This window comes from Chlorocebus sabaeus, chromosome 26 (assembly GCF_047675955.1).
Source record: "Chlorocebus sabaeus isolate Y175 chromosome 26, mChlSab1.0.hap1, whole genome shotgun sequence".
In the NCBI taxonomy this organism is placed as follows: domain Eukaryota; kingdom Metazoa; phylum Chordata; class Mammalia; order Primates; family Cercopithecidae; genus Chlorocebus; species Chlorocebus sabaeus.
The window spans coordinates 9,162,334-9,188,190 of NC_132929.1; the positions used below are offsets into that span (position 1 = coordinate 9,162,334).

General features: G+C 40.9%; 1 protein-coding gene across 4 annotated transcripts in view; it reads left to right on the forward strand.

The window, feature by feature from the left end:
• The window catches only part of RYR3 (ryanodine receptor 3), a 551,601-nt gene that overhangs the window by 64,660 nt on the left and 461,084 nt on the right, over window positions 1-25,857 (forward strand). The gene's annotated exons all lie outside the window — the stretch shown is intronic.

Genomic DNA, 25,857 nt, shown 5'->3' on the forward strand with positions numbered 1-25,857 from the left:
TAAGGATCAACAATCTCCTGAATTGTTTCCAATTTCCAGTCTTCTCTCTTCTGTCTTTAGTCTGTTAGATCAATCTTCCCAAACCTCTACTTTGAAAGTGTTCCCTGTTAACAGATCCACATAGGCTTCCTACTGCCAAGATGAAGGAGTCCGGGTTCCTCAGTTTGCTATCATCTGGTTCCGCCAGTGTTTCCAACGCCTTCCTATTCATCTTACAACACTGGAGAGAAAAGTGATCCTAGAAATGCCCAAGACCCATATGTTACAGATAAAGAGGCATATCCAGAGCAGTGAGGTGATTTGCTCGAGGTGACACCAGGAATTAGCAGCTGAACCCCTGGAAAGGAAGTGCTATAAGGTCAGGGATTTTTATTTTGCCTACTGCTGTGTCACCAGTGCCCGAAACAGCAGTTGCTCAATAAACACATATCGAATTAATTAACGAACCTCGAGCATCTCAGTTCAGCCTTCTTTCCATCTCCCTGCTGTCCTCCACTATCCTCTGCTGTCCCAGCCTGATGGGTCAGCATTCCGTCCTCCAGGTGTTTCTTCATAGCCTTCTTCCTACCCTGACCACTCCTCTCAGTTTAATTTTTCCTTCAGGGCTCAGTTCAGTCCTACCACTCCCTGAAATCATTCCTCACAGCCCCACATCTCAGCTTCCTCTCCTTTCATTGGCCTCTTGTGGTTCTGCAATATGCATGGCTGACTTGCCCTACGCTGCCTGGTACTGATGTTTTACTCCAGGAGCACAGTCCGTTGCTCACCCACTTCAGCCTCGGTCCTGCAGGTGCTCTGTTCATTAGTATGAGCATGACAGTGCTATGGAGTGTGATGTTGATTTTCATTCAGACTCGCCCCGTCGTCTTTTCAATCCTGTAAGTCTTTATTATTTCACTTAGTTATATGCCTCCGTCTCCTGTCTTGAGTGCAGGGGCAGTGGTAGGACAACAGTTATTTCCAGAGCCCATGTAGCATAGTGTAGCACAGGAATCAAGGGAGTTCAGAAGAGGGTGTCAAAATTAGACTAGAATTTTATACTTTGAAAAGATGATAATTGGCCAAAGAAAGGCCAAAGAGGGCACTGCAGGCAGATGTAACCTAGAAGGATGGTGTTTTGAGGAACTACGAGAAGCTTGGTGGGGCTGGAAGGAAAACTGGATATGGGGAAGTAAAGGAAAATGAAGCAAAGTGTGTAGGCAGCAGCCAGTTCATAAGGGACTCATCTGCTGAATTTAGGTGTTAAAACTTGATTGTGCTTTAGTATAGTTACCAACATAAATATCCACAGGAACTGCTAATTTTAGAAGTGGATTTATTTTTATTTATTTATTTTTGAGATAGAGTCTCACTTTTTTGCCCAGGCTGGAGTGCAGTGGCACAATCTTGGCTCACTGCAACCTCCGCCTCCAGGGTTCAAGCAATTCTCCTGTCTCAGCCTCTCAAGTAGCTGGGACTATAGGTGCACGCCACCACACCTGGCTAATTTTTGTATTTTTAGTAGAGATGGGGGTTTCACCATATGGGTCAGGCTGGTCTCAAACTCCTGACCTTAGGTGATCCACCTGCCTTGGCCTCCCAAAGTGCTGGGATTACAGACATGAGCCACCATACCCACCCCCAAAAATGACATTTTACACTTTAAATATTGTGCAAAATAATGAAGTAGATCTATGTACATTCATATGACATAATATTCAATATGAATTACATAAAATGCATTTGTGTAAAATGTTACGTAGACATATCTGTTAATATAACACATATATATGCATAGGAAAATTTTGTGGTACTGTTAATAGTAGGAGCCCTGGGGGTATGGGTGAGTGAATAACTTACATTTCATGCAAATGATACTTATATTTTAATGACAAGTCATTTCATACCCTTTGGTATTATTTGAAATTTTAAACATGTAGCTGTATTACCATGACTAAAAAAAAAAATTCTTCAGTTAAAAAATGAACAAATTTTCATACCTAGAATGACTTAGCACCTCTGACAGATTTGAAATAAGAAAACAATGTAATCATATTTCAAAAAGACCGTTAGGCCATAGTGAAGAAACAAAGATGGAAGAAGCGCCTTATGGGGGCAGGGAGATTAGGTGATTGTTGGAGACTGTTACAGGGATAGGTTTGGCATACAGATGGTACCAACACCCGGGTGGTGAGCATAGTACCCAGTAGGTAGTATTTTTGGCCCATGCCCCTCTTCCACCCTCCCCCATCTAGCAGTCCCCAGGGGCTACCATTTGACCCAGCAACCCCATTGCTAGGTATAGATGCAAAGGAAAATTATTCATTTTGTCAAAGAGATACATACAGTCGTATGTTCACTGCAGCCCTATTCAGTCGTAAAGTCATGGAGTCAACCTAGGTGCCCGTCAACAGTTGATGGGATAAAGAAAATTGGGACATATACACCATGGAATGCTATGCAGCCATAAAAAAGCACAAAATTATGTCCTTTGTAGCAACATGGATGCAGATGGAGGCCATTATCTTATGTCAAGATATGTTCTTAATGCAAGAACAGAAAACTAAATACTGCATGCTCTTTACTTGTAAATGAGAGCTAAACAAAACAATGGCTTTTGTCCTATGCACTCTGCCCCCATTTGATAGGCAGGTAAGTCCTGTCTCCTAGGTTTAAAGCTAGGTCTCCCTTTGAGAATCTTGCCATTATTAATGTGTAAGATACAGCTTTTGGACCCAGACCGAGGAAAGATGCCTTGACTGTTCCTCTTTTTTAAGCCTTCAGAGAGGATAGCAACCTAAATCCTCTGCCTTCATCAAGGCACATGAAAAGGTAAAGTGGATGAAGGGGCAATTAGTCTACTAAGTAATGCAGGCCAGAGGCATCTGGGTTTTGCCTGAATTATCTGAAAAATTCCTTGACTCCTCTGATTATAATTGAGTTTTGTGGACACAAATTGGGTACTTTGTACTTGTTTTTTGGGTCATTATTATTTTAATATTGTATATATGTATGGTGTACTATATATGTGTATGTGTATACACACACACACACACACAAAAACATTGTGGAATGAGTAAAAAAAATTTATTTAACATATCCCTTCACATACTTACCATTTTTTTGTGATGAAAATATCTAAACTCTACTCTCTTAGCAATTTCCAATAATACAATGTATTGTTATTAACTATCATCACCTTGTTGTATAATAGATCCCCTGAACTTATTCTCCTGTCTGCCTGAAATTTTGTGTCCTTTGACCAACACCTCCTTAACATGCCCCCAACTTCAAATGGACTGCATTTGTTTTGACTAATGAGTTTCTAAAGGTTGATTGGAGGTAGTGTGGAATTTCCAAGACTATAGCAGAAGCATTTAAAGGATAACTATGAAAGAAGCAGTAAAATATGACCGTAATATTTTAGCCTTAATGTTTTTCCCTTCCACCCTTAGATGTGCCAGCAAGGTATAGGAAAAAGAAAGCTAAACAGTTTCCTGCGAAATTTGATGTGAAATCAGCCACTCACCATAGCTTTTTCCTTATTTCTCATTTTTTCATATACATTAAAGGGTTATTTTCTGGATGTATACAACACTCACCATTTCACTTGCGGAAACGAGATGCCGCATGATTAGTTAATAAGTGTTTATTGATTACTTCTGGGCCTCTTGGCAGAATTGAATTAGAGCCAGATACTATCCCCTTGTGCTTAATAGTACTTTTTTTTTCCTTGTAGAAGGTGTGGAAATATGTTTTCTTTGCTAACAACAGTGAAAATGGAATTTTTCTTTTTTATCCCTGAAAATGCCATGATAGTTCAGTTCGACTGATTATTTTTAGCTGAGTAATGGGCATTATGATTCAAGTCATTCTTAGTCCGTAGCTACTTCTACTACTGCTTTTATATAGAGAGAGCTATGAGACTCCAAAGTTAAAAAGTACTTACCTATTGTCCTACATTAAAGACAAACAAACAAAAACCTCATAGTTTAAAATCTGAATGATAAAGCTAAATACTCATCCTTTATGTTAATACTGACTTTGGACAGTAATGACTTGGCTTTATATTGAGTATTTTCAAGAAATATGCTGACACTTCTGCTCCCTTTTTCTTTTCTTTCTTTCTTTCTTCCTTTCTTCCTTTCTTTCCTTTCTTTCCTTTCTTTCCTTTCTTTCCTTTCTTTCCTTTCTTTCCTTTCTTTCCTTTCTTTCCTTTCCTTCCTTCCTTCCTTCCTTCCTTCCTTCCTTCCTTCCTTCCTTCCTTCCTTCCTTCCTTCCTTTTCTTTCTTTTCTTTCTTTTCTTTCTTTTCTTTCTTTCTTTCTTGAGACAGGGTCTCACTCTGTAGCCCAGGCTGGAGTGCAGGGGCATTATCATGGCTCACTGCAAACGTCCAACTCCCGGGCTCAAGCAATCCTCCCACCTCAGCCTCCCAAGTAGCTGGGATTACAGGTGTGTGCACCACCAAGTGTGGCTAATTTTTTTAAATGTTAGTAGAAATGAGGTCTCACTATGTTACCTAGGCTGGTCTCAAACTCCTGTGCTCAAGTGATCCGCCCTGGCCTCCTGCCTTGACTGGGTTAACAGATGTGAGCCACTGTGCCCAACCTCTTTTCTTCTTTAAAAACATGTTACTGTTAAAAAATGAAAACAATCCTTCAAGAAAGTAGAATTTATGGATTTAAAAGGCAAAAAAGAAAATCTTTTAACCTTCTATATCAATTTGTCTTAAGGTGGTAGCATTTCATTTGATTCATACAGCCTGAAATTCTTTTCTTTCCAACACCACCCCTCTTGCTTGCTTTATGTATTCCTAGAAAATGTGTACTAAAGATCAGAACTCCTGTGTTCTGAGCAGTTTAACTCATTGCCATTTCATTCCTTGCTGTGTCATAATTAAGACCATTTCCAAATACAGAACGACTCATGTCATTGAGTCCATATCTTGGAGAAAAGTGTTAATACAAAAATATATGTTGCTAATATTGATTACTTTCCCATCAAAAATTTAAAACATTGCCATGAACTGGTGCACTCAAATCAAATTGGAGTCATGCCAGCATGAGCTGAAATTGTCATTTGCTGAGAAGATAATGGGTCATGCCCCAGTGCTTCTGCTACAGCTCCTTGTCAGGTTCTTCTCCTCTTTTTAAAAAAATCATCGTAACCATTTTCAGGTGTACCGTTCAGTATTGCTGAGTATATTCATATCATTGTGCAACCAATCTCCACAACTTTTTCATCTTGCAAATCTGAAACTATCCATTAAACAACATCTCCCATTCCCCCTTCCCCCAGCTTCTGGCAACCACCATTCAATTTTCTGTTTCTGTGCATTTGATTACTCTCTAGATATGTTACAGAAGTGAAATTGTACAGCGCTGATGGCTTATTTCACTTAGCACAATGCCTCAACATTCATGTTGTATCATGTGTCAGAATTGTTTTCCTTTTTAGGCTGAGTAATATTCCGTTGTATGTATGTACCATGTTTTGTTTAATCTCCAATCCATTGATGGACAGTTGGGTTGCCTCCACCTTTTGGTTATTGTGAATAGTGCTGCTATGCACATAGGTATACAAATATCTCTTAGGGACTCTGCTTTCAATTCTTTTGGGTAGATACCCGGAAGGGGACGTGCTGGATCATATAGCAATTCTATTTTTCATTTTTTTTGAGAAACTGCCACACTTTTCCATAGCAGCAGCATCATTTTACATTCCCAGCAACAGGGCACAGGGGTTCCAATTTCTCCATATCCTCACCAACACTTATTATTTTCTGGGTTTTTTTTTTGAGAATAGTCATCTTGATGGCATAAGGTACCTGTCAGTTTTTTGTTGCTTGATCCTTAAATATATGCAACTAAGGATCACCAGGTATTTGAAGAAAATCTGAAAAATGAAGAAAAGAACACAAGATGAATAGGCAGGAAAAATGACCTCACACACAGCACACGCACACACAAAAGCAGAAATAAATCAGAGAAGAGATTAGATTTTTTTCTTATGATTCTCAGAAAAATGTAAGCAGGCACTGCATCCATAAAACAAAATGCTCTGGAAAAAGGAACAAGGAACAAAATGTTTAATATATGACTGTATAACTTTTTTTAAAACACTGAAAGGGTAGATGATTTTGAGGCAGGTATAATAGAGAAAAACAGTGTTGGAGAATGTGAGAGAAAATATAAGTTAAAGAGAATAAATCTAGGCAGACTAGAAAGAGAACAGGGAAAATACAGAGGAGGAAATTATCAAAAAAAATTAATTTCATAGCACTGAAAAACAAGAATGAAGAGATCTACTTAGTGTCTAGCACAAATAAATAAAATATCTACAGAGAAAACACAGTTTCTGAATGTTCTGAACACCTGGGAAAAGACAAACATTTATGAGTTTTTTGAGGACGAAAACAACAAAACAAAACAAGAAAACATAAAAACAGGCCACCTGTAAAAGATCAGGAACCATAGCAACAAAGGATGTGATAGGTTGATGAAGTAAAACTTCAAGTTTTTGAATGAAAATTATTTTCAATTTAGATTTCTCTTCCCAGCAAAACTATCAGGCAAGTGTAAGAATAGAATACAGATACTTCAGATATGTTCTAAATGGGAGAAAAAAGTAAAAGAGAAGATGGAATAGTGGAAATAATAATTTCAACCCAATAGAGTAAGGAAGGAGAATCCCAGGATGACAGCTGAATTTTACTGACAGTTATTATTGGAGCAGGAGAAATGATTGCTTTGGGAGGGAGGTATCAGAGAGTAGGGGTAGGCGAGGAAAAGCGATTCTATAGATACATTACTACCTTTAATTTCCTAGATCATATAAGGCAGCAATACAAACATTGCAAGAAGGAAGACAAGGACAACTATAAATTCCAGGAAAAATAAAATACTATACAATAAAGGAAATAGAGCAACGCTATACCATTTGCTTCCACGAGTGAACAGTAGTTATGGAATCATCATTATATAGACACTGTTGATTGATTTCAACTTTTAGAATTCACCTATGGACAAAGTATGGAAGACAGACATGGCTACAGAGCAGCATGTAAATATTATCCACCTCCATGCTATAAAAGTGTAAACATGAACAACAGAGAGCTTCAGAGTGAAGTTGGGGAGGAAAAACGAAGGGGAAGATGAGGGCACTCATCACTCTTCACTCCTATAGAACGGGGAATTAAGAAAATTCCACCCATCATAGATGGAACAAGAAATGAAGGGATAAGTAATTACAAAGGAAACCAATAAAGAAACCAAAGGTAGCAATCAATAGATCATACCTAAAATCAGTACGTCAAGAAATCATAGTATAAGTATGTTTTTTAGTGATGTGGAGATGATCAGTGGAAAATTAAAAACGGACATTCAAATAAAAGCGGTTGCTACTAGGGAATAGCAGCTGGCATGTGGTAAGGCAGGAGACTGTGACTTTTCATATAAAGTAATTTTTTGACTACTTTGCAACAATGGGTATTGATTACTTGGACTAGAAATTAAGAATTTAATACGCAGATTAAAAGTAAAATTGTCTCCTACTGCAGCAAGTAATGTAATGGAGTGATAATTATGACATCTGTGGAGAAATAGGAAAAATATTTGTCCTGTGTTTAAAATCTGAACATTAATGCACTATATGATCATAAACTTCTAAAATATATATGATCTGGACAGAGTCTGAAAGATAACATGCAAAATAGGCATTTTGTGTGAAATCATGAATAATTTTCTCTTTGCAAACTTTTATTTAATATCTTTTCACTGCTTTTTCAAGGATACAGTTTAGTATTTATGAGTTATTATTACATGCAGCGATTTCACCTTTCAGTAATACTTATGAAAATGTAATGTGACAGTGAATTACATGAGAAAATAGCATCCTATAAATATGCTACCTCGCCACTAAGAAAGGTCACTTTGGCTATAAAAAGTTACAATGATGAGGGCCATGTATTTAGGCTATGCTGATTAGTTTCCAATTTCTGTCATTTCAGATATGTAAATTATTGCTGAAAACATGGTTTCTGTTTGTGGTAAATGAAATTTATGTCACCGGATGAGTTGGCTTCATTGCTGGAAATCTGAACTGTTATTCCAAGCAGAGTCTTGCTGCTGGGAGACAAGAAATGAAATATCAGTTTTTAATATGATTTTCAAATGAAGGCAATCATTAAATATAGCCCATTGGTATTGTCTATTTAAAGCTAACAAAATAAGAGTTTTTTTTAATTGGTTTGGTTTGTTCTTTTAGCCAGGCCCACATGGGCCTCAGTACCAGTATGCCTGGGGGGGTCTCTAAATTTCACCTGAGCTATGGAACACTGACATTTCCAAACGGATATTTGCAGGACCAAGCCACTGCAAAAGAGAATTCCTAGAAAGCCTCCTATGATGTTGCTTCTCTTTATCTGTTGATCTTATGATGCTGAAAATAGGGGAAGTTTGACGCGTTTTCACAACTTCTTCATGGGGTGAAGTGGAGAGAAGAGTTAACAAAGCAGGCATGAAGTTGCTGTGTTTAGAAGGGTCTGTCTGCGAGGGTGGGGGGCCTCAGCTGACACCTGGGAACTTGGTACTTGTCCCATTCTCTAAGAAATCAGAATGGTTCACTCTGCTTAAACTGCACAAACAACGTGATTTATGCCGAAAACCTGCTTTCTGGGAATCTAGAAGACTGGTCCTTGCTAGTCAGATGGTGCCTCTGTGACCATACCCCAGGAAAAACCTTGGATGCTGAGTCCATAATGGGATCCCCAGGCAGAAACATTGCACATGGTACTGTACTTGTAGTTGCTGGAGAAAGGAACATGCTCAGTTGTGCCCCATCACAGGAGGGAGTGGGTATAAGGAAGCCTGGCATTGATTTCTCTGCCTGTGTCTTTCCCTTATGATTCAGCTGTATATTCTTACTATGTGGCTATAATAAGCTCCAGCTTTGAGTTCAACTGTTTGCTGAGTCCCGTGACTCCTTCTAGCAAATCTCCGAAGGTGGGAGTAATCTTTGGGATCCCTGAAACAGTAAGACATAGAGTAGTCCTGCCTCTTTCCCCTCATCCCTCCAGCCCCACCACTCTGCACATAATCAAAGATTTGAGAGTAATTCTCAAACACTTGGTTTTCTAAGAGAGGCCTGGAATTCCAACCGTTCTGAACTGGTGTGCCTCCGTTGAGGCCTCACTCTCATGCAGTCAAGTAATTTTACTTTTGAACAAGTGCAAGATTGCATGTTTTTAAATGGAGTTTAAAAGTAGTTAAAATTTGGGCTGGGTGCAGTGGCTCGTGCCTGTAATCCCAGCACTTTGTGAGGTTGAGGGTGGGCGGTTCACAAGGTTAGGAGATGGAGACCATCTTGGCTAACACGGTGAAATCCCATCTCTACTAAAAGAAAAAAAAAATTAGCCGGGCGTAGTGGCCAGGGCCTGTAGTCCCAGCTGCTTGGGAGGCTGAGGTAGGAGAATGGCGTGAACCAGGGAGGCAGAGCTTGCAGTGAGCAGAGATCGCGCCACTGCACTCCAGCCTGGGCAACAGAGCGAGACTCCATCTCAAAGAAGTAGGTAAAATCTGAAGGACTGGACCAAATAGGCAGAATTAATAAATCATTAGATAAGTAGAATAATAGTGTTGAGTTTTTAACTCCCCAAAGAAATTGCATAGTCCTTTCCATTTCTTTAGAGTTCTTTGCCCAATTTGATCATTTAGGGGGGAATTGGAAGAGGGTGTAGGACTCTTCCACAATGCTTTAGCCATGTTTTTCTTCTCTCTGCAACACTGTATCCTTATGCCTCAGGGCTTTTATACATGCTGTTTCCTCTGCCTGGGACAATATTCCACCCACTCTACTTGCTTACTCCTACCCATCCTTCAGCCTTTTACTAAAAGCTGCTGCTTAAGGGAAAGTTTCCTGCAAATGTGGCTAGATGTCCTTATTTTATATTCTGCTTTTATTCTGCACTTTGTCTTCATAGCACCCATCAATTAGATGCTTACTTGCTTGATGTCTGTTTCCCCCATTTGATCATAAATTTGCTGAGAAAAGGATAGTGTCCATCCTCTTAATTGTTGCATCCCTAGAACCTAGCACAGAGCCAGGCACATGGTAAGCCCTGAAAAAAATCTAAGTCAAATAAGGAATGAAGAGAGTGTCTGGATCTCATTGCATGCATCAGTGTCTTAGGGTGAACCTTTCCAAAATACAACTTGTGCTCCAATCGGGTACCCATGATTGTACCTTGAAATAAGGCTGCAGCACAAGTCGTTTATTTGGAAGGATTCCAGGAAGCACCGTAGGGAAGTGGAGAAGTGAGGAAGAGAAGGGAAGGAAGCCAACCTTGGGAGGGTGAGTGGCAGGTCACCCTGTGGGCAACTGGGACTTGATCCTGCTTCAGGCCTCTGAGAGACAATGGAGACCGTGCCTCAAAGTTGTTCTAACTGAGGGATGAGGAATTGGGTATTTATTCACTAAACCTCTTTCGTTTTAGTTGAAGGCTACTCCCTGCGTCATTAACTCTCTGCCACTTCCAGCCTATGCCACTTGTAGGCCTAACAGGCTCCTGTGGGTAGAGAAGCCCCTTATGCAGAAAGTAGAAAATGCTTGTAATAGTAGGAGATCAGACACTTCTGGAATGGCATTGAGGGGTTATGAATGGGTCCTCCACAGTATCTACTGTGGTCAGAAACCCAACTGGATGAAATCGAAACAAGGAGAGTATAGTATAATGCCAGTATAATTATAGCACATGTTGAAAAGACAGGAAGAAAATAAAACCTATGCACATATGCAGTTGTAATTATTGTTCAGGTATGTTTTAGGAAGCCTACAAGGGCACGGAATTGCACAAGAAGCTAGCACACTACAGATACATAGCTGTGGCAGGAAGCAAGCTCATGTTGGCCATAGATTTGGAAATTCTGAAAACTGGCTCCTCTAAGAGCCCTGAATGAATGGCTGCTACCACCTCATCTCTGTCACATGGAACCAATTCTGTCAAGAGAGAGATTGCCAACAGCATTTGTCTTTGACTCAGTTTTTGTGTAACTGCTTAAACATTTTTTAGGGAACAGTTCTGCAAGGCTGATATTAACAGGTAGAACTATATAACAGCTGACTTGAGTTAAATGAGGAACTGAAACTTCCCAGGGCTGAAAGAAACCTGCTGATTATTGTCACATAATCATGATTTGCTTTCAGAACTTCCGCATAAAAATCAAGTGAACTGTTTCCATACCTATTGACCGTCCCCTCAGTGTAGTGGTTATATTTCTGTTTTTCTTTTTCTTTTCTTTTTCTTTTTTTGAGACAAAGTCTTGCTCTGTTGCCCAGGCTGGAGTGCAGTGGCGCAATCTTGGCTCACTGCAAGCTCCGCCTCCTGGGTTCACGCCATTCTCCTGCCTCAGCCTCCCGAGTAGCTGCGACTACACGCGCCCGCCACCATGCCCAGATAATTGTTTGTATTTTTTTTTAGTAGAGACAGGGTTTCACCGTGTTGGCCAGGATGGTCTCGATCTCCTGACCTTATGATCCGCCCACCTTGGCCTCCCAGAGTGCTGGGATTACGGATATGAGCCACCGTACCTGGGCAGTGTAGTGGTTATGTTTCTGTAGAAAGGTTGTTAGACCACAGGAACCATGCTGAGAATCTACATAACGTGTATGAAAATGCAACATGCTTTAAGCCATTTCTGGGAAGAAAGGGAGCAAGACTCACATATTAAAAAATAGGGGGAGGAAATAGGAAGACTTTATTATTTATAGGGAGGGAAGCAGGGTTCTGCAAACTTTGAGAATGAGCCCACTTGAGCCCATTATGGTTGAGAAGGAGCAACTCAAGGGAAATTCGACAACAAAGGGTGATTGTTTGGGAGGACTCAGGACTGGGCACTCCACTGTGTATTTTAGGCTTTGCATGTTGCCAGTTTGGTAAATTATCAGAGCTGCTATTGGACGCTGGTGCAGGATGACAAGCTTGAATCCTAAGCCAGGCAAATTTACAGTCTTGGACCCTTGGACTACAACGTGGCATTTCCTGTTGGTTTTTCTGATCTACTTCAGGGACAGAAAACAAGCAGCTACTGAGCAAGGACTGTGTGCCAGATACAACATGAGGCATTCTATGATACGATATCTCAATTAGCACACCCAGCAACCCTGTGAGATAGATGTTGACATCCCCTTTTCAAATGAGGACACGGAGACACAGGAGGATCAAACAATTTGCCTATGGTCATCCACCTGGTAAATAACAGAGCCAGGCTAAGTTATGTCAGGCTCCAAAATTTGTGTTCTTTGCACCATCTTGCATGGCACAAGTTGCCACTCCATTCTCTTGTGACCCTGGGAAGTTAGTTCAAGTGTTACTATCCTCATTTTCCATGTTGGGAAATGTGGAAAGTAAGACATTCATCACTGCATGGCAATAACTCCTACCCGTAGTAAAATGGTCCTTTGTAGTGGCATGGTGCCAAGCCTGTGATGGGCTGAGACAGTAGGGAAGAAAGGAAGTTTTTACAGGGTACACAAGCTTTTCGGTAGAATTCAACATTGTTTAAAGTATTTTCTCTACAGCCAAAAAGAGAGATCGGAGAATCAGAAAAATCAGAGTATGTAGTAATCTGAGTCCAGTGATCTGAAAGAGAGGGACAATTTACATCTTATGTTCCAACTTTCCACGTAATTTAGATTGGCCCAGACTGTATACCTTTGGTGTTTAGGTGTAGGAGCAAGGGGTACAGAACACCCTGTTTTTCCATCAGGTTGAGTCACAAGTTGTCACTTTGGCTGCTAAGCTGATTTTCTCCTTGGTATCTCTTTGAAGTGTTATCCTGTGAAAAGAACTGTAATTTCAGGGGAAGAATTCTTTCCTCCATTCTATGAGATTCTTGGCTGAAGCCACAAACTAATTTGATTCTGAAAGGATGCTGTAGAGAAGAGCTCATCTCTTAATCTCTAGGGCTTTCACCGATCAAACATGTGCTGATTCTGGTTTTCACAAGTCAAGCTAATTTCTAAATAACGTAGCAACCAGTTAGGACAATCACAAGAGGGAGAGAAACTGATTTTGAAAGCCCGTTCTGAGAGATGAATAGAAATAAATTTGGAATGTGAAAGGTAAGGAGAGCCAGATGGACATACAGTGTAATGCCAGACATGAGGAGTTTCAACAAACGCTGATGCAAAAAAACACATACTGATACCCGGGACCCAACCTTAGAGGGTCTGACTAAATTGGTATGGTATGGAGTGCAGTCTTGGCATTGAGGTTTTATAAGCTCACTGAAGTTTGAGAACCTCTGGGCTAGAAAATACCGTGTGCTATTCCAAGGACTGTGAACTTTAGAGGAAAATCAAGAAAATGTGCTCAGTTACACAAAGATGGTGGATGATTTTAAAATTTGATTGTGAAAAACTAGCGCCCACCCTTATAGCTGTCTACACATCAAGGTGTGACTTCTCGTGTCAGTCACAAACATGGGGACGTAGGTGGAGCCTTTTCCTTCAGCAGTGGCCTGATTATGGGAAGACATTTCTAATACAGAGATGATGCCTTACGTTTTATTCTTTCTAACCCGCCGTCCCTGAAGCACTGCTATGTTTGTGATAGTTTCTTAAAACCGAAACTTAAAACGGAACCACTTGGGGTCTTTTATTTTTGTCATCTGCTACATAACGCAAGGCACATACGTACCTCAACACTGGGCATTTCTGAATGTCAGCCTGGGCTCTACGATGACTGACAGGCAGTCCAGAGAGACAGAGCCTAAAATTTGAGCTGGTGATGAATCTGGGCCAGACCCAGTGACTGACAGCCTTCCCGTGACACAGGCAGGCACTCTGCTAAGTAAGTCCTTCCACTGTGCCTGGAGCCCCATGTTCGTCAGCCATCCTAGAAATCATATCTGGGTGCTCTGTGCAGTGATGAATGTGGACGTGGTTCACTCTGGGGCTTCTCCCTGTTAAATCCTCTCTGATTAGCTGAGTGATTTATCTTAGGGACTGCTTGCCTTGAAAGTGACTTCACTTAGCCCTCTGTAGTTGAGGAGCATTAGTTCCAGGACCTCTCACAGATTCCAAAATCCATGGATGCTTAAGTCCTTTACATAAAATGGCATAGCATAGTTGACCCTCAGTATCCAAGTGTTCTGCCTCTGCAGATTCAACCAACTGCAGATGGAAACCCATGCATACAGAGGGCCGACTGTTTTTATCTGTCCTGCTGTGCCTGCCCACCTTGGATATCTGGCCTGAGTGAGTGGTGAGACTTCATCCACCTGTGCTGTCATTCAGGGACACAGACACTTCAGATTCATGCCGGTGACTTTTCCACAGTGGCTGAAGAGGAGTAGGTGTTGTCTGAGGGATGTTACATTCAGAGGCTGGCCCACTTGAGTGATTGTGAAAGCTTGACCTATTCTGGTCCAGAATAGCATACTTCATTGAGAGAGTCCTGCACAGGCCTTCTTTACAACTGCCGAATTTAGATTAAGAGCCACAAAATACATCCCGTCTGTGTGAGTGAGATGAAGCACCTTCCAAACCTGTCAGTGTTTTGTGGTTGACACCCTGAATGTCATCTCCCACCTGTGCCCAACAGTGACAATTGTGGTTGTCACCTGAATGGTCTTCTGGCCTCTGCCTGCCCACCCGAGGGACACTTCCTCTACTCTTCTGTGAAGTAATGAGACTTATCCCAAGTTCTCCAACTCCTAATCTTCTCGACTTTTCTGTGTTTAGGTCAGAGATCTCAAGCCCTGGGGATCCCTTGGCCAGAGAGATATTAGGTTGGTGCAAAGGTAATTGAAGTTTTGCCATTGCTTTCAGTGGCAAGAACTGCAACTGCCTTTGCGCGAATCTAATGCATGGGTGAAACAGACTGGCCTCAGAGACAGTGGGTGTGCTGAAGACTGTGACAAACGGGAGGGCTGGTGACCCGTCTGCAGAGGATACCTGCCACTCAGCTCCAGCCAGTTGGTGGTTACCATCAGTGAGATAACAAGTGACCCAGGTCTCGGGAGATTTTTACCTCTCACTCATAGATATCCTGTGCTACAGGAAAGGAAATTCAGAGAGGGCCCTTTCTCCTTCAACCCCCCTTTGTAGACTGAAACCCAGAAGGGTCATGCTTACATGACCAAAGAAGACAAGCCAACCTCTTTATTTTTCTGGTAATGAAACAAAGCCCATTATATTTTATTAATGCTACTGTAATAAAGGCAAAAAATAATGTCTGCAGAAAAATGGGAGCTTCTATATGCCAGAGAAGGCAACAATACATTTGATTTTTGTTATATATATATATATTTTTAATTTATTTTTTATTATTATACTTTAAGTTCTAGGGTACATGTGCATAACGTGCAGGTTTGTTACATATGTATACTTGTGCCATGTTGCTGTGCTGCACCCATCAACTCGTCAGCACCCATCAACTTGTCATTTACATCAGGTATAACTCCCAATGCAATCCCTCCCCCCTCCCCCCTCCCCATGATAGGCCCCGGTGTGTGATGTTCCCCTTCCCGAGTCCAAGTGATCTCATTGTTCAGTTCCCACCTATGAGTGAGAACATGCGGTGTTTGGTTTTCTGTTCTTGTGATAGTTTGCTAAGAATGATGGTTTCCAGCTGCATCCATGTCCCTACAAAGAACACAAACTCATCCTTTTTTATGGCTGCATAGTATTCCATGGTGTATATGTGCCACATTTTCTTAATCCAGTCTGTCACTGATGGACATTTGGGTTGATTCCAAGTCTTTGCTATTGTGAATAGTGCCGCAATAAACATACGTGTGCATGTGTCTTTATAGCAGCATGATTTATAATCCTTTGGGTATATACCCAGTAATGGGATAGCTGGGTCATATGGTACATCTAGTTCTAGATCCTTGAGGAATCGCCATACTGTTTTCCATAATGGTTGAACTAGTTTACAATCCCACCAACAGTGTAAAAGTGTTCCTATTTCTCCACATCCTCTCCAGCACCTGTTGTTTCCTGACTTTTGAATGATCGCCATTCTAACTGGTGTGAGATGGTATCTCATTGTGGTTTTGATTTGCATTTCTCTGATGGCCAGTGATGATGAGCATTTTTTCATGTGTCTGTTGGCTGTATGAATGTCTTCTTTTGAGAAATGTCTGTTCAAAATTAATTCAAGATGGATTAGAGACTTAAATGTTAGACCTAATACCATAAAAACCCTAGAGGAAAACCTAGGTAATACCATTCAGGACATAGGCATGGGCAAAGACTTCATGTCTAAAACACCAAAAGCAACGGCAGCAAAAGCCAAAATTGACAAATGGGATCTAATTAAACTAAAGAGCTTCTGCACAGCAAAAGAAACTACCATCAGAGTGATCAGGCAACCTACAGAATGGGAGAAAATTTTTGCAATCTACTCATCTGACAAAGGGCTAATATCCAGAACCTACAAAGAACTCAAACAAATTTACAAGAAAAAAACAACCCCATCAAAAAGTGGGCAAAGGATATGTTATATATTGTTAACGGAAAAAATTACAATGTATAAATTTAGAAAAGGAGAAGTAAAGAAAGCAAATTTATTTCTTAGAAAGGGTTACGACCTGTAAGGTGCCCATCCCCCAGGCTGGGAAAACATACCTCCAGCCAAGACCCGAGACAGGAACTTTGAAGGAGGAGGGTAGGGGTAGGACTTTATGCTGAACAGGTTGGCTAAACATACATATTCAGCAGGTTACAAAAGGAGCTATGAATATTCATAAAGGTGATACTGACACAGGCATCTTGAACAAACATGCATGTTAACGTATGACCCATGTTCACTTTGGAGTGGAGCCTTAACATTTAAATGTATTACAACTAGGCCCTGTGCATCCAAAGGTCTTCTCAGGACACAAAGACGCACAAGTGCAAAGTCTCTGTGAACTGGCCTAGACCAGTGCATGATCAGGGGTCTCTTTTCAGGAGAAAGTTAGTGAAAGCAGTCTCTTGTCCAGTCAGAGCTGTAGTCACGGCTGGTGGAACAGGGACATCGCCTGTGAGTTGGTCAGCATCTGTGAGCTGGATGAGCTGTCATTGTTCTAATATTGCTTATCTGGAGACCAGTTCTTGTTCTGCTGCCAGAGAAAAAGAAAAACCTTTTGGCAGTGAGAATCATAGTTTATTCTTTAGGTGTGTTGGCGGGGGAGGTGGAGGTGTGACTTAACCCTTGCCTGGCCTTAGGTCTTGTTTATAACTTGGTATCTTATTGCCACTGAGAGGCTATTCTGTCAGTCTTATGATCTGCATTTTCATATTAATTCTGGCCAGTTGTTGTGTCTAAACCACAGAAGAGAGGGGCTATCTCTTCCCATCTGAGGCCTATCTGACTTCCCATCCCATTGGCCAGAAATTCAGTTTATCTTTTTTCTGGGCTCCCTTTGTCCACAAGGGGGTCTGTGGCCCATCAGTTGGTGGGAGCTTAGGATTTTAGTTTTAGTTTACAAATATCAAAAGCCTGGTATATGAAATATAAAATCCATGTAATAATATATTTCAATTATTTTTCTACAGTCCCAGCGAGATAAAATACTCAACTTGGGGTTTCTTTGAAGAATGATCTGATACAAATTTAAAGTAGCTTTAAATAAAATGGATAATGAACACACAACATTGACAGAAATGAACCGCCTTTTTCCAAGGATTTTTTCAGAGTTATAAAGATCATGTAAGGTCAATGGTCAAAGCAAAGTTGCTAAGTTTTTATTATTAGAAACCGTCAGGGTGGCCGTCCATCCACAGTGCTGTGGGCATCCGGCGCACCATTCTTAGTGCAGTGAGCAGTGAGAGGAACTCCTGACTTGGTCACGTCTTTCCTCTAAAGAACATACACAGTGAACTCTGAGCGGGGAAAGGGAATGGTGTTTGGCAACGTCGCAGTCAGAAATAGGAGATCTGAGAGAGATGGGTTAATGATTAGGTCACAGTGAATTTTGGCAGCATTAAAATGGGCTAGTCTGACAGAATGTCTTCAATTAGTCAGTGTGTCTGCACTTATTTTACTGTGTGTAAAACAAGAAATGTCTCCACGCGTGGGATTTCAGGGAGTTTCATTTTGGAGAGGGATTTTTCCCATGCTCTTCTCTCCCAGGTGGGTGGAGCTTTGGTCTCCTCCTGTGAGTGGTGTCGTGTGGTGTGGTTAGGCACACAGCAAAGCAGCGGAGGTGGGAAGGGACCAGGAGGTTGGGGGGTGATGGGTGTTGCAGATCACAGTGCAGAGCTGAGCGGCATTCCTGGCTCTGAGGCGAGCGAGGCCCTGGCCTGGAGGGACTTGTTCACACAGCGAGATGAGCACGTCTCTGGCAGCCTGGGTACCTGGGTGCGGGGCGCGACTACCAGCTGTCATCTCCCAGGGTGTGCCCAGAATGGGCCTCTCAGATGGTGGGGGCATTGCCTGGTTCTCTAGGTTGAATGTTTTGTTTCCCCAAACGGTAGCATTAGATGTTAATCCAGAATCCTGGATTTATACAAGGGCCAGGATTTAGACAGGGGACCAAGACTCCCAGTGGCAGAGACACCATGGTAAAGAGCACAGGCTTAAGAATCCGTCACACCTAGGGCCAAATCCTGGCATTACCTTTGACAAGTGACCCTTTTTTTAAGTCTCCGCCTCTTCATTTGTGAAATGGAGCTAAACCTTTGTAAGACTCATATGACATAATTTGTATTTGCTTGCTAGCCAATTTAAAGGATAGCATTTATAGCGCTATTAAGTTCTGCATTGTTACATTGCAATAGACTAGCTGAACCAGAACCAAGCTCGCTTCTCCTAAATTAAAAAAGTGAACCCTGAGGCCGGGCGTGCGGTGGCTCATGCCTGTACAATCCCAGCACTTTGGGAGGCCGAGGTGGGAGGATCTCAAGGTCAGAAGTTCGAGACCAACCTGGCCAATATGGTGAAATCCTGTCTCTACTAAAATACAAGAAAATTAGCCAGGTGTGGTGGCCCGTGCCTGTATTCCCAGCTATACGGGGGGGCTGAGGCAGGAGAATCACTTGAACCTGAGAGGCAGAGGTTGCAGTGAGCCGAGACTGTGCCACTGCACTCCAGCCTGGGCAACAGAGTGAGACTCCATCTCAAAAAAAAGGAACTCTGGAATTGTTCATGGGCGACAGCTGCGTTACCGGTACCTCCTCAACGCCCCCCCCAGGCAAGAACAGTGATACGTTAGCTGATACTAAAATAAGCCTGAAAGAAACATAGGTCTATATCTATAGTTATAGCTGTAGCTGTAAGTAAATATTTGGAAATATGTGTGTATACATATATGTATATGTATATACATACAATCAAATCCTAAGGCTCCTTTTTAAGAACTTCTAAAATCTAGGTAGGACAGCCACAGAAGTGCACATGCCACAACAGAGCACCTCAGTGAATTACCACACAGTCCCTACTCCACTCAAGAAATGGAATGTTACTGGAATCACCAAGCGCTTCTCATGCCCCTCCCCTCTTCTTCTGACTCCTTTCTCGCAAGGAAAACACTGAGCTGGCTTCTCATCTCATGGATAAATTTTGCATGTATTGAAATTTATTTAAATAAAATCATGTATATATCCTTTTGTGTCTGGCTTCTTTCACTCAGCCTTATATTTGTCAGAGTCAAGCATATTAATGCATGTCCTAACACCATGGTCACCGTATGTAAACTGGGACATATTAATGCATGTCCTAACACCATGGTCACTATATGTAAACTGGGACCATCTCGGTTAATGCTACCATTTTGGCAAAATTACCAATGGCACACCTTTTCATTGTTGAAAGTGTCCCGATTTGGAAAGTAAATGGAGTGATCACCCCTACCTACCACCAGGGAAAAGAGATGGACTCCTTCCCCCCACCACACACACCCTATAGGCTGCTGTTTTCTGCCTTTTCCTTTAAGGCCTGTTCCTACTGATGAAGCTAATTGAGGATACCTGAGTCTTTTTGCATTCACGTGCTGGGGGGAAAGCAGGTGAGCTCCTGAGTGATTTCCCTATTTAGAGGTCTGTGAAAGCTGCAGAGGGCTGAGTTCTATCACTGATTTGAACTTTCTTCATGGAGACTTTCTTCCTTCGTGGTGAGTTTTATAGAACAAGATAAAGCAACGGGGCAATTTTGTAAGGTACTAGAGTAGGGGTGCTTGCTTTTTTTAGAGTCTTAAAAAAAAAATGGTTTCTGTAGCAAGATGCCTGAGTTGGCTTCCAGTGGGGAGTGGCATTACTAAAGATATTATCATGCTTTCCCTTTCTTCCACCAACTCACAAGCTAATACATTAAAACTATGATTTGAACAAGAAAAACACTCAACCTTCTTTGTAAGTATTTAGTGCCGTTTCCTTACCTGTGCTCTTTGAGCCACTGTTTGGGTCAGTCACACTGACCTAAAGTCAAGACAGCCTGGACGGGTAAAACAACAGCTTGCCTTAACCACCCACTGTGGTCTGGTCACCCTGAAATGACTGTTGGTTCCGTAACAGATATTTTTTGGTTACTGGAATATGTGAAAGGCATTAGTAGCCCAGGGCCAAATATGAGCGAATGCCCTTCTTCATCTGCAGCATGGGAGGTGTCCGCCTTGAGAGTGTCATTTAGCAGTCCCTTCTGCTCGGCTATTATGAGGTCTTAAAAACAGTACTGCTTTGCTGGGGCAGAGTCATCCTGAAGGGCAAGTGAGCTAAGAAATCCTTGAGTGTATCGTCTCCAGATAGCAGCACTGTTTATACTCATAGAGCACTTTTAACTTCTCACAGCTCATTTAAAAAAATTACTCATTTTATCCTTGCAATAGCCCTGGTCAGGCTGGGTGGTAACCTTGTTGTCTCAGGACTCTGATTTCACAGGTACACTGTATAATGCATGAATTTAAGTCACCTGGTAAAATCCTGTGCTAAGTCTTCCAAAGCTTCCATTCAGCACCATTCCCTTCCTATCACTGCCAGCTGAAAACTGTGGAGCCATTAAGATGATGCTGTAGAAATTCTAGAATTTCTGGCCTGTAGAATAATTTTTTACGTGGAAAAACATTTGTAAAAATTTGCTTGAGGAAACAGATTACAAAACAGTATGTTCAGTGTGATGTCATGTGGAAAAAGGTATGTCATCTTTAAGACGGGGACAGATTTTTCCACCATTTAACAGTTTTGAAATAAGGATACGTCTCAAAATGTGAGTGCTCCACCCCTACAAATGTTGTTAGATGGATGACAAATCCCGTATTTGACAGTATCTTAGAATAAATACCATCTCTCTTTTCCTCAAATCTGTACCTATGTAAGTAATGTAAAGAATGTCTACCAAAATGTTAACGGTGATTATCTCTGGGTGGGGGCAATGAGTGATTTTGTGTTTTCCAAATCTTTTGTGTTTTCCAAATTTGAGTATTAATTTCAAGAATGGCTTTTTGAAAAGAGAATATACAAGGCCAAGGACCACAAAGTAGACTGAGAAAGATGAGGTTCTTCCCATGATTATTATAAAACAATAGATGGAGAAGCCAAACATCTAAAATACTCTGCAAAAATGGTTAAAAGCATCTACAGGTTGATTTGGGGGAAAGGAAATAGAAATTAATTTAAATGTTGTATTTCAACATTTAAATTGGTCACAGATATTTTTGTACAATGTAAGACTATCCGATAGGAAAGAAATTATAAGACACTAATAAATTTATGCCTGCATCTATGGTTGATTCATTTACAAGAGTGTTCCTGATAGAATTGGGAGACTCACAATTTACAGGTTACAGACAAAGAAGAGCCATGAATAACACAGCTGAAGCGGCATGATTAGTAAATGGCAGTGGAATTTGAGTTTCCCAATTCGATTTTCTCCCCAAATACTTGAGGCACACAGGAAAAAACAAAACAAAACAAAACCAGTTGTATCAAATATGGGAAAAACATGAACCAGGTGCTTGTTGTTTCTGTCACACTTTTCATGTAAATTCACCGTCTGCCTTGGATAAATATTCTTTATTCATCAGCTTAACCTAGAGCACTATTTGGAGCTGATTTACGATGAAAATGTAGACAGGCTGTTTTTGTTAATACTAGGCTGAACTTTACATATTAAACAGCTTGGCTAGATTTAAGCACCAGCTTTGAAGATGATCCGTTCAGCATAAATCCTGCACAGACTAAGAGCATGTCAGTGAGAACTGCCCTAGGCAGAGGGGCCCTGGGACGATGATGACTCAAAGGGCTCAGAAGACTCGCTGCTGGGATATCAAATTTGTGTTTTGTCAAGTCTCAGTAGGACTTGGTGCTATTTGTTGTTATGAAATCAAATGCCTTACAGGGCCAGGACTAACTAGGTTGACCATGGTGTCAGCTGCAGGGATGCAGGCGGTTGGGAATCTGACCACAGATGGATGTGGATGGGCGGTGCCTGTCTCACTGCGTCAGCCACAACTCTGCTATGAGCAACCAAGTCCACCATCAAATGGCTAGAGACATATTTAAGTGAGCATTTAACGGACTTTACTTTGATATTTTATTTTAGTTTGTATCTTTAATATGAGGCAGTAGAGAAATGAATGGTCAAGAGAGCTGCTTTTGGACATGAGGAATCTTAAAGACTTCATTTCTGAACCAGGACTCTATAAAGAGGTATGAAACTCAGTAACTAATGAAAGCTCTCTTCAGCATGTTTTAATTATTTTCTTTTTTTCAACCATGTATGGGTAGAAAATTAAGGCAACGTGCAATGATCTTTTTCTTTTTAAACTCTGGGCCAATACCTTTAGTGAAATTAACAAAATAGTTGGACTTCGTGAAGAGGAGCAAATCTAGACTCCAAATGATAAGATACATGTTTAAAGCCGTGAAACTAACTTCGTAGTATACAGAGAAGTGCCGACTGTGTGTGGGGGGCGGTGGGTGGATGTCTGATGTTTTTAGTAATCAGAGATGAATTGAAATACTTTTGAAGTGTTAATAGTACATTTTTCCAGTAACGTGTATGCTCAATACAGATTAAATATAAATATCCTTAATAGGTAAATATATCAGAATCTAAAAATTATTTTCAAATGATAAATTTCACTACAGAATAATAATTCTGTGACAGCTCTTCAGTAAACATGTATGGTTCATTAAATTAATGTAATTTTAGAAAACATAAAATGAATCAGATTTTTCCCAGTGAAATAGTCATAATTTTGTCTCTCATTTGCTTCATAGCTGATAATTCAAGTATTTCTAAAAACACTGATCCTTAAACGGTTAATAAGTAGACTCTGCACATTATCACATACATTGGTTCCTCCAGTTCCTTTGAAATAGCTTTCCTCTTAGTTGGGTTTGGCTGAGTTTATCCTTTAACTAAATCTTGCATAGTTTTCAAATGGAAGCCACAAGAGAGATTCTTAGCCATAATTTTAGAGGAGTGGTAAAAAACGCAATTGCGAAAAAGCATATGGAATATCTTGTCAATCTAAAGATAAACAGTTGTTTGTATGGGTACATCTTGCTTATAATAGCAAGCCACATGTTACTGTTCTTTCAGAAGTGTTTTTGCCTCTCCCTTTGAGGGATGAATTTGGTAGTAAAATAACAGTTAGCTTACATCTGGAGTGGTGCCTTTTATTAGCAGAAACGATGACAGGATGTAAAATCAAAATATTGCTTGTGCTGTTGCTTTTTAGCTTTCCCTGATGACTAGAAATGATGAAACATCTTGGTGATGTTTAGAGGGAGAAAAAATTCACTTTTATTGAACGTGTATGTGTTCATGTGCTCATTTAATCTTTACAATGATTCTAAAGGAAAAACACATTCATCCCTTTTTACCAACTAAAAAATGGGCCTCAGAGCTGTTAAGTAACTTGGCCAAGGTCACACAGACTGGGGTGGCTGTGACCGTGAGACCAAGCTTATCTGTCCTCAAAGCTCAGGTTCTTCTCTACAGTTCTCTTTAGCCAACTGGTTGTTTATGGCAGAACTACTGTCATTGAAATAGCTAATCCAACTAGCATATCAATAATATAGGGACCTGTTTATAATTTTAAATGAGGAATTACTATTTACTACTATGTGTGTGTGTGTGTGTGTGTGTAACTGTTGAAACGGGAAAACACAAGGCTTCAGTCACTTTTCAAAGTATACGAGTCAAGAAGCTGAGAAGCATTAACCACTACAACAAAGTCTTAATACAAATGAGAATGGATAAAGTTCATAATAAAAGTATAAACTGGACTGAAATGATTTAATTTGCTTTTTGAAGACTATAAGCTAATTTTTCTTTCAAGACAGAATGTATTCCTTTCATTTGTATACATAACTTTTATTTTAAAAATTTGGCTTTTTGGTATCAGGTGTCAAGTATTTTAGGGGCTGTCTGCTGGAGAAACTTGGAAATATAATGAAAAGAGCATGTATCCTCCAGTCAGATGACCTGAGGTTAAGTCCTGGCTTTGCCACCAACTGGCTGTGTGACCTTGGGGAACTGGTAACCTTGGAAAGCCAGGATTGTCTCATTTGGTAAATTGAAATAATACTTACCTCTCAGGTGCTGTGAAAGCCCCATTGAGATAATGTTTATGGAAACATTAGAAATACGTAAAGTATTATTTGAATCAAAGGTGATGGTAATTTTTGTCAAACATATAAAACTTTGGTTTTCTTGCGTGATTATTTTTAATGCAGAAGTTGGCTTAGTGATCTGATCTAGCAACCATGAGTGGTTTTCATTCCTTGAGGCCATGGCTCTGGCATTGGAGACTGAGGTTATAAGCCACTCTCCTGATTCACTTCATTAAAATGTGTCTTGGAGTTTAACTGGGGTAAGATGTGACCTTCTAAACTGTCCTGTGTCCCTTCTCTAGGGATTTTCCCTGTGCCTTTTCACTGAGTATGTGGCCAAGATTCTAGGCTGCTAGCACCTGGGACTATGGGAGGTTTTGTCTTGCTTTGATAGTAGAAAGAAAGAGTTGAACAATTCTGGACAACCATGAAACCTCCTTGGCATGCTGATGTATTATTTTAACCCACATGTAGTATCGTGTTCAATAAATCTTTAAAAATATAAAGTGTAGTAGTTGAGTCACTTGACTGGCTGATGCTTCACTGATACTTACAAGCAAGTGAGGCATGTTGATAGTAATGATGTATATTAACCAAGGCTTATTCAGTTGCAAGTGTCAGAAACCCAACTCAAATGAGCTTGCAAAGAGGGAAACTTACTTGTTAATGTAAGGGTAGTCCAACTGTTGGTGATGCTGGCTTCAGACCCAGTTAATCTAAGGATTTAGACAATGTCATTAGGACTCTGCTGTGCTTCTCTTGCTTGGCTCTGCTGTCCTCTGCTTCATTCTCAGGCAGCTTCTCTCTGGTGGTGGGGCAAAGAGGCCCACAGTGGCTATAGGCCCATAGCATCCTCACAGGTGTATATCATGGAGAAAACAATGTGTCATGCCCTTCTCTATAATCCATATTGATTCCTTAAAAGGACTCTCAGTGGCTCTGCTTAGTTTATATGCCTACCCTTGAACCAAGCAGTGTACCCAGAAGGACATATTATTCTGGAGATCCAGTCTGAGTTACCTGCTAACCCCTGTGCCTGGAAAGGGTGTCTAATGGCAGTAGGGAGGTGGGAGGGAAGGGATATCACAGTAGTTCCATAGAGTACCTTCTGTGCTCTGTCATGGATACATGGAAATTGGAATCCCATTGGATGCCAAGGAGATGCCTTCTTTTACCACCTTCTCTGATGAGACAGGTGATGAGGGGGAAAAAAGTCCCAAGGAGTGGATCTATTGATGAGAGATGGCTAGCTCCCTTTGACCAAATGTTTGACCCTCACAGTTTTTCATTTCTTATCTCAGGAATCTTTCAACTCTCTCTTCCACATCTCTGGC